Genomic DNA, 14,115 nt, shown 5'->3' on the forward strand with positions numbered 1-14,115 from the left:
TTTCAGTGAGAAGCAAGTTAAGAACTCACTTTCTAAAAATCTGTTTACTTTTTTCAGGCCACAAGCTTGCCATTGCTATATCGTCTTGTCACTTTAATACCAAAAAGGACTTTTCTGGTACAAAGAGTAGGTGGCACACTTTGTAAGGTGTCTTGAGAGCCTGTGCGTTCCTGTGGGGGATTAGGACTATCTGTTCTGGAAGGGGGCCATTTTAAGAGGTAAACCTATTTATTTTCATTTTAGAAGTGGATTCAAGGCGTACACACAGAACGTCTCACGTGACTTAGGACTATTTTGGCATTGTTACCTGAAGGACTTCATTTTTTTATCCTATCATATGGCAGTTATTCTGAATTCATAATTTATAAAGGAGCAAACTAAAAAATTGAAGAATGTTTGGTATTCTCATCAACAACGCTTCCTTGGGTGGTAAAATATCACAGGTCAGGCTAGAGTGAGTGATATGTTGAGGTCGTGTGTGTGTGTGTATTTTAATCAATGTGAGTATATTATGAGGAATGAGTGTTATTGACTTACACATATTCAACATTTCTGTTTTTAATTTTAAAGTATTTCCAGCAGACTGGAAAGGAAAAGGAATTATCCAGTGCCTTCCAGCTTCATCACATCTTAACATTTTGCCACATTTGTTTTAGATCATAAAACAGTGTGGAAAAAATTGGAGGTCTCCTTTTCTCCTTCCTGATCCCATACTGTTTTCTTCTGTTAGAATGAATATTATTTGATGGCTTCAAAGATGATACTCTATTCGTCGGATGATACAGTGAGTAGTTGAGTCGTGGTTTCCTTTAGGGAAATGAGGTTTAGGCGTCTCCCATTGTCAGGTTTTTGCACCTCCCCATTTTGGTGAGTGCAGTCCACACCATGAAGCATCAGTGCTTCTCAAGGGGTTTTGTGAACATGGTGTGTGGTCACTGGACAAGATGAGAAGAGGATATATTTTGAAAAGTAAATTTGGTTGAATGGTTGAATGTGGGAATTCGCGTTCTGATTAATTGTTTAGCTTAAACAGCATCTCAGAGCCACTAAATAGGTTGTTCAGATTAACTGTTAATCTGCTCAAATGCCTGGACAATCACTAAACTGACTCCCCCCCCCCCCCCCCAAATACTACACACTGTAGTTTTCAAGGGTGTTTTTCTCATCTTGTATTAACTTGGTTGGTTTTAGTAATTTTCCTCTTAAGCATTTCCTCCAAGTTGTGGAATTCTGAATACCTCTCTCTTTTACTTACTCTTTCTTTTTTGGGGGTGAGTGTAATACAGTAATCGAAAGGCTACTATGAAATTTCGGCACGATTTAATTCGGTGGCATATTTTAATTGTTATTCACCTTTCATTCAACAAGATATGTTAAACTTGTATCATGTTTTATAATCAAAACTTAACTTTGATGAGTTTCAGAGAACAGAGGGAGAAATGTCTGTACGAAAATATAGTTGTGTGTGTGTGTGTGTGCGCGCGCGCGCTTTACCTTTTTGTAAGTTATATGTCATGATTAAGGAAAAACTAGAAGACTAGAAATTTAAAAAAATTCATCAGTGATTCTATCACTCATAAATACCATAAAAATTATTTTGTGATGTATTTTTCCATTTTTTTCTGAAAAAAAATTTATGAAATACATATCTCACCAGTTTATACCTTATAACGTACGTTTTCATGTAATATTGTGAACACTACACTAGTAATGTATCAATAATTCATATAATTATTTAAAATACTGTAAGGTGAAGGCTGCATAATACAGTAGTAGAAACACAGGCATTGTATCAAGCAGATTTTACGTTTGGATTCCTGCTTGTCCTGTTGTTAAGTTGGCTGTGTGACTTTGGCAAAGTTCCTTAACTACTACCATTTCCTCAAAGGGGGGAAAAAACGTGGCTAATAATAACCACCTTGCAGGGTTATTACAGAGATTAAATGAAATAATACATGTAAATCTCATGCATTCACTCATATTGTGCCAAGAACACAGTAAATATTAACTTACTGAGAGGCGACAACAGCATTGCATAAAAGGGCAAGAATGTTGGAAGAAGATCACCTTGGGTTTAAATTCCAGTGCCATCACTTCTTAATTTATCTTGAGCAAGATGTAAAAGTTCACTGATTTCTGCTAGTACTCTCTTGTAAAACAGAGATGGTAATACCCATCTGCTTGGATTGTTGTATTGATTACATATGATAGAGAATGTAATCTGCCTGGGATATTGCAGGCACTCAAAGGTAACTGGCACTGTTATTTATAAGGGAAATTACTTAATTGAAAGACAGGTCTAGACTGTATTTGTATAAATACCAACGTGGAAGCTTCTAGATGCCCTAGATTTTGTTTGTAGTCACTATCATGAAAGTATTAGTGGTTAGTGAGGATTGTCTGGATAATTTGATAACTGCTGCTTCCCTGCCCCCCAAATTTGGAGTAGGTAGCCATCTTTAAAATAACATGAAGGAGGCATTTCTGAGAGACTCTCCCATGTGTAATGAAAAGGTACTAAATATAATTGTATATGTATTGAAATATGTACCTTCATTAATGTTTCTCAGATGTACATTGGGGATCACCTGCCTCCCTGCCTCTTAACCTAGGTTCTGTCTTAGCCCCAGAGAGGCGTTCCAGGTACTTCTGTTCTTCATTTTCATATTTTCTTCTTGATTTTAATTTTTAGAAGCACCCATCATGTTATTCCTCCTTTTCACTAGCCCAGTATAACCTGCTATTAGTTATGTGTGTACGTGTATTGGATTTGGAAAATGTTATATAAAAGGAATCTTAATCCTACTGTTCTCATGTTCCGCTTTATTTCCTTTTTAATAAATATCGCAGAGACTTGCCATTTTTATCAGTTGATACTTCATTGTCATTTTATATCATAGAAACAGTACCTTTTAAAATTAAATTCTGAGTCATTTTATTGTGAGGTTATGAAAGATGAGTTCAGTAGTGAACTCATGCCGGCTGTGTGGCTTGTCTGCGTGGACTGTCTTTGCAGTCAGGTTGCCAGTCCTCTGCTTACCCCTCAGCATGACCACTATACGTGCTCCTGTCATTGACTCTGGAGCTGCTTTTTTAAATCTAAGATGAAGCTTACTCTTCCTTCGCACACACATGCACTCACGCACACACGGGCACACACACATCCACACTCGCCACCTTGCAATGAGGATACTGCTGTTGGTTTCAGATGAAGTCAGTAAAAGGAGACACAATTAATTAGTTCATAACTTTTGCATGAAGGCTAAAATTTCCTGTTTTGGAGATTGGCATTCAGGGATGTAAATATAATCTAAACATTTTTTAAACTGGCATTTGAATGGCTTGCTTAAAAACAATTTAAGTAACCGAAAAACATTCTTTTACTAGTCTGGGATCAGGAACAGGGAAAGGTGACTCACCTTTTATCTGAAAGTTTTAAAAGCATGTCCAAAGGGTATTTAAAGGGAAGGAACGACTCCCCTTCAAGTTTATTAAAGAACAAAACATTTTCTAATTTCATTTTAAGTTATATATTTTAATGGTTTTCACAATGGGGTTGTCCTCATAGTAGGGGCCTAGTATATTCCTGTTGAATAAATGTCTGTCTCGTAAGTGTTAACTATCAGTTTGTTACTGGTTTTAAATTATATTTAACATTGCAAAGCTTCCAGATAGATTCCACCATTTGATCCTCACAATAATCTTGTGAATTAGGCAGAAGAGGAATTTTCTTCACTTTACAGAGAACTGAACAGAATAGTTCAGGTACCACCAAATGATGGCTCCAGGGTTTGAATTTAGGACTTCTAGCTCCTACTGCCATGCTTTTTGGGCAGTGCTATGCTGCTTTCTTATATTGACCTGGAAATATTTAGATATTTAGTATTACATTAGTTTTTTAATTCAATAGTTTTACTGAGGGCACAATTTTAATTTCTAGGCCTTGGTGGATGAATGTAAAGACAAGGTTTCTACTCTCAAGGAAGACTGTCAATAAAGAAATAAACACACAGAAAAGGTAATTATTATGCCCACAGTAATAATGATTGGTACATAGTAGGTGCTCAGTAAATGTTTATTGAATGAGTGAGCAAAGTGACACAAACCACAGAGACAGTGAACGTAGGGTCTTACATAGGTGGATTGATGAGGGAAGGTCTTTCTGAGGAAGTGACATCTAAGCCAAGGAAAGAGCATCTCAGACAAAAGGCCCAGCACTGGCTTAAGCCCTGAGGCAGAAAAGAGCTTGGCTTATTTGAAGGTACCAGAGATGGCCAGGGAGATAGAGCATAGTAAGCTGGGGAGACGGGTTCCACATGAAACTGGAGAGAAAGGGACCAATTATGCAGGGCCTTGTAGACATGGTGAGAAACTATTCTAATGTTGGGAGGCAATTTTCCATGTGTCTTGTGTTTCTGCACTGACTGCCTTTGTTCTGAACTGTCTTTTCAAGGATGATTTGTATAGTGAACAACCTTGGAAGATAGAGTGTCTCCCTCCAGAGCAAAGATCAGGCAGATTTATTCTCTAGTTATAATAAAAACAATGTCTCTTTTGGGGGCAAAGGTCAGACAGGCTTACTGCCCATTATAAAAGATTTGGGTTCATCAAGCTCAGGGTTACTGTCCTGTAACACAAGCCACTGCTGTGCAGGTGTCCTCTGGTCCTCTTTGTGCTGGGAATTAGGACATAAGGGACTGGCAGCAAAAAATGCTGATACTCTGGCTACTGCTATTGCTATGAGTGATGAACTCTTTTGTCTTTTGCCAGCATTCATAAAACCACGACAGGCTAACTTACTAGCTTGCAATTAGGATGTAAAAATCTTACATCCTTCACATTTCTTGACATCTTGGGACACGGAAAGCCATTGGAGGGCTTTCGCCAGGGGAATAATCATATGTAGTTTAACCTTTTAGTTGGTCATGGATAGAAAGGAGGTTGGTGAGGATCTGTCTAGTTGAGAGAGAACGGCACCTTGGACCAGTGTGGTGACAGTGGCGGTGGAGAGGCATGAAGGATTCAAGATTGTCTTCAGGAGGTAGAATTTTTAGGTCTTAGCAGAATGAATATGGGGTGTGAAAGAAAGGAATGGAGAATGGATTGTAGTTTTTTTGCTCAAGTAAATGGGTAGATAGAGGTGACTTGAACTGAGATGGAAAAGCCTCAAGATGAAGATAATAAGCCTGTCAAAGGACTTATTTCTCTTATCACTGCTTCAGCCTTTTTTCAGCCACTTTATTTGCTTCACACTTTCTCTCTGTCTAGAATATTTTTTTAAAAATTAAAGTTTATTGGGGTGACAATTGTTAGTAAAATTACATAGATTTCAGGTGTACAATTCTGTATTACATCATCTATATCTCACATTGTGTGTTCACCACCTAGAGTCAGTTCTCCTTCCATCACCATATATTTGACCCCAGAATTTTTATGCTTAGAATTTCAGGGCAAGGAAGAATAAATACTTTGTAAAACTTGGGATCAAAGAACCATTGGTATGTATTTTTCTGGGAAGAACACTTTTCCTGTGTCTTCGTGAGTTGTCAAATCCATTAAAATTAAGAAACACAAGTCTTGCTGTCTCTTGATAACTGGGTTGTCTCAATAACAGTAAATTAGATTAGCTTGGGAGGATTTGTTTTTCAAATATCCGTATTGATTTTGACCCCAAATTCATTATCTGGGAGTTAACAATGAAACTCTTTAATATGTTTTAGGATTTTCCCTTTTTCAATGTTAACATAATATACTTTTTTTCTTATTTATTTTTCAGATTTTAAATATCTTGTAAAGCTGGGCTATTTTCCCTTAACTCTCAAGGTTAATTACTGCTCATCTTCTGATCGTGTCAGCTTAATACAGTAGGATGAAAGTACCAAGTGCCTGTAGGTTAATATATTCAGTTTATCTTCATTCAAAAGTTCCTCAGGATAAGTTCTTGTCTTTCTAATGCTAGATGCTGATTTCAGCAGCACCTGATTGCTTTTCATAAAGAAAGTAAAAATCTTAAAAAAAAAAAAAAAAAGGGGGGGTGGGGGGCCCCTGGCCCTGCAGAGTTTTTCTGTTAAATGTCTTCCCTTTTTATCTCATGAGATGTATTTTTGGGCTGTGTGCTTCTCGTGCTTATTTATGGGATGATTTTACATTTTTTAACCTTTATCTATTGCAGACAGTTTCAGGCTACCGCGTGATGTTTATGAGTTTTGAATTACTTTTGCACCATCTTGCACATGTCGTTTTCTTTCTTTTGTTCTGTAGCATTTTCCTTGGCCTATGGCCAAGGTCTAGATTTTTCCTCTTTGGAAAGTAAAGGTTGACAGGAGAGGGAAGATAGAGCTTAGCAAAAAAAAAAAAAAAGAGAGAAAGAAAAAAAATTTTTGTTGTTGTGGGGAAGGCTAGACTTAAAATTATTTCTGATTTAATTTACACTCTACCCCTGGACATTCACAATGGAAAAACTTGTTCCGTTTTAAAGATAAACGAGAAAGCATTAACTGTGACACAATGTCATTAGTGCTGATCATGAGACGTTTCCAGGTGGCATTAGTTGTTATTAATGACTTTAATAGACTCTGGGGATATTTCTATCAGAAATATGGTTAGAGTGCAATTATTTCCGAGTTTTTGAGAGGATAGATATAGTACCTTTTTGCTTTTATTTTCTTTTTATGGAGATCCATCCTTGAGTGCTTTACCAGTTTTAAAACACCCCCAGGTGGTCGAATGGTATTTAAGCTCCCCAGGATGTCTGGTCTTGCCTTCAGAGAATGTTGTCTTAGTATCCCATTATATAAATTGTTCAAAAGGCCTCAACATTTTGTCACTAACTTCATGTTTCATGCTATGTGCTAAGTGGTTTATAGTTTCACCATGTTTAAGCTGTGTTTGGAATTTCATGAGTGGCTTGCTGGTCTTCTTCCCTTGTCCGCAGATTTCAAAACAAAAGAACAATTAGTAGTAAGATTTTACCAGGGCCTTCTGAGATGAGATTTTGTTTAGCGATTGAATTAAACCATAACTTATAGTCTGTGGAAGGTGATAGAAACTCTCCCTGAAGGAGTGTTCATATGGCCCAGATTTATGCCTCTACTCTCTTTCCCTGCCTTCAGGATGGTTTTTTGGTTTTGTTTTTTTAATGAAAGCTTATTGGGGTGACAGTTGTTAGTAAAGTTACACAGAGTTCAGGTGTACATTATCTATATCTCACATTGTGTGTTCACCACCCAGAGTCAGTTCTCCTTCCAACACCATATATTGGATCCCCTTTACCCTCTTCTACCACCCATTCCCCCCGTATCCTCTGGTAACCGTTAAACTATTGTCTGTGTCTGTATGTTGTTTTTACCTCCCTGGTATGGGCCCAGACTTGCCCATACCCTAAAAACCATTCTGGAAATGGTTCTGAGGCACAGAAGGACTATTACCCTCAGAATCACAACTCCATTGCACCTGCCTCTCTTTCTACTGTGTGAGGACTCGTGGAGGACACAGTGGGAAGAAGATTTGCGTCACACCTGGTTTTGCATCTGAGCTCATGCTTCTTAGTAATGTGACCACAGGCAACATGTTTCACCTTTTGAGGCTTCAAATCTCAAATGTAAAACTGAGACTCTACTAATGACCTCACGGTTAAGTGAGGCCCCATCGTGTATGTTGCGGGATTTGAGTTTAGCACTTGCAGGTTGTCACTAAGAACTTGGGCGGGATCAGAGCTTGGAAGCTACTGTGTGTTCCTGATGCATCTTCCTGCCTCCCTCTGGAGGTGAGCACCATCTCAAACTTGACGTTCAACATCCCCTTGCTGCTTAAAACAAGTGCATCTGTAAACAGTCTGTTTTTAGCTTTGTCCATTTGGGTTCTAAAAAATGGTATCTTGTTATATAGTTTCATCTCTAATAAGAGTGCTTCGTCGCAGCTGGGTGAGCGTAGAACTCCTGGCTCTCTGCCAGCCTTTGCTGATGGGGGTAGGATTTTGCTGGAGGAGAGTTGTGTTTATCTAAAACGTTTTTGTTGTTCTAGGCTCCCCTCTTGCTGGTCCTTTAGGTAGAGCAGGCTTTTTCGGATCCTGGATCAGAGGCAGGGATGATAGCATTATGTGACATGGAGGGGGGATGAATCCAATAAAGAAATAAACTAGGTTAATGGGAGCCAGGTTTACTACCTTATAGGGAAGGGAAAAGTGAAAACTAGAATGAACCCTTGTGGTGTTGGGTTGGAATTCAGGGTATCTGCATGAATTCATGGTTTTCAGTGTACATAGATACAGAAAGAATGAGAAGTAAGTGTGTATGCATATATGTGTGTGCTTCTATTTATTCAAATGACTTGGGAATAGTGATAACTCAGTTGTAAGAAGCATACTCAGATCTTGGTTTCTAAATACCATTTCTTCCCACTAAGATTATCAGACTAGAAAACGCTTTTTTTGGGCAGCTATCATAGTATAATTAATTTGGCCAAGAATTATCAATGGACACTAAAAGTATCAGGTGAAAAGTTGTTGAGAAATAGGATATTTTTGTAGTCTAAAAGTGTCATCTCACAAAATACTTATTAATTATAAAGGGAAAAAGAGGAACTACAGTGGGGCAATCTGGCAGGTATCAGTTCATATTACCAGTCGGGGAAAATACTTGCAATAGTGTACCATCTGGCAGAACACAACGAGAGGAGCGCTTCTGTGATGCTCCTACTGAAAATCCATACTGAGTCTAATCGTAAGTATCAAACAAACCCTAATCAAGGAGCATTCTACAAAACTGGCCTGGAATCTTCAACCTGGTCAAGGTCATGAAAGTTCAGGAAAGGCTAAAGAATTCTAGATTGAAATAGACTAATGAGATATGAAAGCTAAGTGCAGTGTGAGATTCTGGATTGGGTCCTTTTACTAAAATGGACATTATTGGGATAATTGGAGAAAATCAAATCTGGTCTGTGTCAGTGGTAATTTCTGGATTTGGATGGTCATAATTGTTGTAGTTTCATAGGAGAGTGTCCTTACATATAGAAATTACTCACTAAACTCTGTATGGGTGATAGGCTATCATGTTGGCTGCTTACTCTCAAGTGGCTCAGGGAAGTCAAGTTATCTGTGCTAGTCTGGCAACTTGTTTGTGTGGGTTGGTCTGAGATTATTCAGCAAAACCAAACCAAACCTTCCTTCTGTTAGTTGATTTAGTAGCTCAGGGCCATTTGCTTATCAAACAAATCATTTGTAAGGTTTAAGGGATTTGCTTCTCTGTGTTGTCTTGTCTTGCAACTGCCCTGTTATATATTGATTTGGCTTTTGGTATGCTGGTCTTAAATATTTACCATCACCTCATTAATACATTATTTCCTTGCCCATTCTTTATTTCCCATTACCTATGTTTTGCCTTGTGACAAACTGCTTCTTTCAATAGGAAAGTGTGGTTTATAAAAACAGAGTATTTCACTGTGTTACAATTCAGTGATAATACTGTATTTAATTGTAACTGACTTTGTTATGCTATTTTCTCCTCAGTTCGCTGGTGAGTTGTTTAGGCTTTCTTTCTGTTTTCACCATACTGCATCTACCTCAGGATTGAGCATGTTTCAATAGGATTTTAGGAAAAAGTGTGGGGCTGGTTGATTGCTCTCTTAGAATTTAGAGTTTCCAGAAAGTATAAGCGGGGTAAGGGGAATCTGATAGACAGAGTGGCAAATGTGATGTGTACTAGTCCATAATGTAGTCAGCTCAGGCCTGTGTTTGTGAATGGTTAGCCCCCGAGGCTTTAGGATTAAGAGTTATTAGGACCAAGCTGGTCCTACTCTAAAAATTTGTATTATTCGGGAAGGAGGTAGGGTAGCTATGGGGAGAAGGTTAGTTGTCAGAGCAGCCTTCTGTCTCTGAGAACCTTACGCATAAGTTGTGTGTTTGGTAAAATCTGTCTTTTCCCCTCAGTACAGAGAATCATGGATGAAAGGCCTTGAATTGCCCCCCCGACCCCCACTTCACGTCTTTCTTTCTTTGGGGGACCTAAAGTTCAGCACAGGGCTGTTTGCCTTCGATGGGTTGGAGGACACTTTTCTGTAGCAGTTACACTCATTTTCATATTTCTCAGAAGGATCAAGGGAAAAAAGCTTTTAAAAACCCAAAGTGGTAGTTACATTGTGCTTAGTATACACCCACACATACAGGCTTTTCTTTAGCATTTTGTTACTTTTTTCTTGCTGCTTATACAGTGTAGGTGGCCTTCTCCAGATTGCTTTCGACAGGAAATTGAGCAACCTTTCTTTTTGGAACAGAATATATATTACTGCTGAGAGAGGAAAAAAATGAAGTGTTTATGTTTTGAAATTTTTATGGTGAGTTTGTCTTTAAAGACCAATTTAGATCTAGAAAAATGGAGGTAGGGGTTAAATTTCATACTGTGCACTAATATTTCCGAACCTTCTTAGTCATTTGTGGGCCCTTCTTTTTCTGTAGAAAGAAAGGAAGGCCCGAAGGCCTCCAACATTGCTTTGCTTTGCAAAGAAGAAATTCCTTTGTTTTTTTTCTCTTAGCCAATGATAGATATTAAGAAGTCGTTTTTGACCAGGTCATTATTTTTCTGGTTTTTGTGTGAGGCTGCCTTCCCTAGTTGCCTTCTTTGTGTAGTGGAGGTGTGATGATTTAACAGGTATCTTGAATCTGGAGTGTATGTGAGCCCTACTTTGGAAAAGCATGTCAGTCAGTAAAACTTCCTAATGACTTGGCTACTGCAAAGACCCCCAAGGCTGGGTAAGGACCTCCAATTAGAGCCCTGCCTCTGCCACAGATTCCATCTGGACTGCCAACCCCCCCTGTTACTTTGAGATATGAATACCAGTCTACCCACCGCCCACCACCACCCCAGGTGCTCGCTGCCTGGGGTGCTTGTGCTTGAGTTTGGGTTGGGTAGGTAGCTCCTTTATAGCACAGGGGATTCAGAGGAATTAATCAGCCTATAATTAGAACATGAGCCCATATGCCACATCATGGAAATGTTGTCCAGTTGGAATGGAGTAATTCTGGTGGAATCTTTCTAAGTGTGTTCAGAAATCATATCCTTTCCTTTGAGTCTAAAATTTGCATGTTTGTTCATGTACCTAAGTGGATTACTAGTGCAAATCAGCTCTCAGGTATGTCTTATGTATGTAATTAGCTAGTTATAGCTCATTAATTATGATTAACAAAAAAACTATATAGTTTTTGAGTGTTAACAGTTTCTTGACCTGTTTTGTGGGTGCAACCTCTAGGCTAATGATGTAAAAACCCCAAGTTTTATTATCTGGAATATCTGACTCTCAGAATATCCTTTATAGGTTTCTTCTCCCCAGTTTTCTTCTGATGTTTATACCATTTGATTATGGTAGGGCAGATAGGACCTGTTGTCGGGTCTTCTGGAGCTCTGTGCAGCTGTATTATATAAGATCACAGTGTGGGAACGTGATAGACCCACAGTTAAATGTAGTTAAAGTAACTTTTGAATGCAGTTAAAGTAAGTTTTGAAGTACCTTTATATTTGGCTGAATAAACAATGGGAGTCCTAATATACAAGGTGACAGGCTGGGAATAGGAACCTCACCTTGTCCTTACCAGGAATCGGGCGTCACCTTGTTGGGGTAAGGGGGGGGTTCTTCCTCAAACAGGTTCTTGGGTTTCTCCCCCAGACTTCCTGATTACATTATGTGGGGTGAGGCTTTTGGATCAGCACGGTGCCTAGAGACTGAATAGCGGGTCTAAGAATTTGTTGAAGTAGGAGTGGGAGTGACTATTTGTTGGCTTAAAGTTAACTGTGTGTTAAATTGAAACTAAAGAGTTTAAAAATGAAAGAAGGTTTTAGCGGTAAAGGATAACATTTCACAATTATGATTTGATTTGTAACAGTGACTTCGCCCCCCTTATTCCTATGAAGTACACTTGTATGCTTTTCAAAGTTTGAAAATAACCTTGTTATACTAAAGTTCATAATTATTTTAACCTAGGTTTGGAGAGAATACCTCGAGTTGGACTCAAAAGCAAGATTTACTACTAAATTTGAAGTGGAGAAAGGTGAGTTGATGGATTAGTCACTAAGTCACGTTGGGGGAAGGGAATGTCACTCAAGTGTTCATTCTTAGAAAACCTGCTACTTAATAGGAGAATTTTGATTGAGCAAATGTGGATCCTATATTTTTTCCCCATTGGTTTTTCTTCCTTCATTGTTTTATTACTGAGAGGCAGAAATGGAAACAGAAGAGGGGAAACTCCTGTGGTTTTAGTCATTATCTTCATAGATAAAACAGTTAAGACATTTTTCTGGCTACTTAATGGAATAATATGAAAGTTTTTGTTACATACTTATGTTTCTACTCCATATAGTAAATGTGTTTTAAAAAATCTTGTGAGTGTTTCTTAAAATTTGATGGGAGTTTATACCTCAACCCATGTTCTAAATAAAAATCTTGTTAACCCTGTTGCATTAGTATATAATTTGGAATACCAAGTTTATCCTGAAAAATAGAGAGGTGGTTGGATGATCTACTTTTGACTGCCATTTACCATTGATCTTGGAGTGACTGCACTTGGTTACTGCTAGGTAGAGACCAAGTTCTACCCTAGAGGCCTATCCTAATGTGTAGTGGACATTTCTTAAACATGTTAATCAGTTGTAAAAGGGTATTCTCATTGAGAAAAATAGCAGCCTTAATCTGATTAGAAGAGACTTTTCCTACAGGCTGAAAATGCTGTAAACCCTTAAGTTCAGATAAAACGAGTGATTCGGGTTTCTTCAGTTTTGTACTTTGTACTTAACCTTCATCTCAGCCAGATGCTGAAACAAAATCTTTGGGATTTTTCTTATCTTCTGCTTTGTCAGGAGCAAAAGCCTATTGCCTAAGGAGTCAGCTCTTCTGGAGTAACTGCATCCTATCAAGGACAGTCAAGGTTATCTGAGCATCTCACCCCCTTAAACCTTTGTGCAGAGCTTAGGGCTTCTTTTCTGAAGCCCGCTGGGTAACTGGAACACTGCTTTCAAAGTAGCTCACTATTTCTGACCTTCCTTGAATTTCAGTAAGAGAAATTGGGGAATGATTATCTCTGAAAATGTTTTACAGTACACTAGGACACTTTCCTGGTAGCATTTATGAGCATTCCCAGCATTGTTTTTCTTTTAATAGAGGTGGAATCCGAGAAAGATTTTTAGATCTCTGTAATTTTTAGCTATTTGAAGAGCCTACTTTTTTTTTTAATCAGCAACACAACTGAAATGTAGCATCTTTGGAACCATCAATTCCTTAGTGGTGAGCAAGCAGCCTGCAGGCATGCTCCATGAAGGTAGCTGTCGCACAGGTACTTCTCAAAAGAAGAAAAACCAATGCATATTATTGAGCACCCTCTGGTTTTTACCTCAGTCTTGTAAGGTGTTTTCAAGACCCACCTTTTTTTCTCTTGAGAACCTGCATATTGTAGAAATGTGTCCCTTCAGTGCAGCCTCTGTGTGCTTTATGGTATTTTAAACACTTTGAAGTCAATGCCAAGTCCCGGTTGATAAAACTTGAATATGACAGTTTTTAGCAGAGACTTTAAGTTTTAGGATTATTATGAGGCCAAGCTTGTTTAGTTTTTATGTCATAGTAGCTACACCTTGTCTTTTGAATTAAGTTGTTTAGTTTAATAACCTGAACCCCAGGCACTTAAATCACTTCTTTTAATGGTGGTAATATCCGGATGGTGCTAGTACCGTATATTTATTAGGTGGGGTGGGAGATCCTTCTCTTAGGCTTTCATGTTTGCCTGGATCTCTTCAGATAACTGCGAAGGGAGGCCGTGATTAAACAGTTTTATACGGACCTGCTGGTAGCATGACTTTTCCTGGCTTTCTAAATATATACTTCTTTCTTAAGCGCTCTCTCTGCTTAAGGGATACCTAAAAGAATTCTCTTCCTCTGAAAGAAAATGAAAAGACAAAAACAAAACAAATCCAAAACCCTAAAAAACAACCCACAAAACCTTACATTTTTATGTAGTTCTGTGTATCTTTTTAAATTTATCATTCTTTTCCTTTTTATTTATTTTTTGAGTAGCATTGTTCTAGAATATAAAATTGAATTAAGAAAGCACACTTTTTTCCTGCCCTTCAAAAAATTTTA

General features: G+C 38.2%; 1 protein-coding gene across 18 annotated transcripts in view; it reads left to right on the forward strand.

Moving 5' to 3' along the window:
- SIPA1L1 (signal induced proliferation associated 1 like 1) overlaps nt 1-14,115 on the forward strand; it is a 350,224-nt gene that overhangs the window by 68,089 nt on the left and 268,020 nt on the right. For 16 of the 18 annotated variants that reach the window (XM_074327262.2, XM_074327274.2, XM_074327276.2 and 13 more), the window contains one exon: nt 11,971-12,037. The exons of the other annotated variants lie outside the window; for them this stretch is intronic. The gene's annotated coding sequence lies outside the window, so the exon portion shown is untranslated. The remainder of the gene's footprint in view (nt 1-11,970; nt 12,038-14,115) is intronic. 18 annotated transcript variants of the gene reach the window in all.

The sequence above is a fragment of the Rhinolophus sinicus genome, chromosome 3, assembly GCF_057876585.1.
Source record: "Rhinolophus sinicus isolate RSI-liver-muscle chromosome 3, RSI-T2T, whole genome shotgun sequence".
NCBI lineage: Eukaryota > Metazoa > Chordata > Mammalia > Chiroptera > Rhinolophidae > Rhinolophus > Rhinolophus sinicus.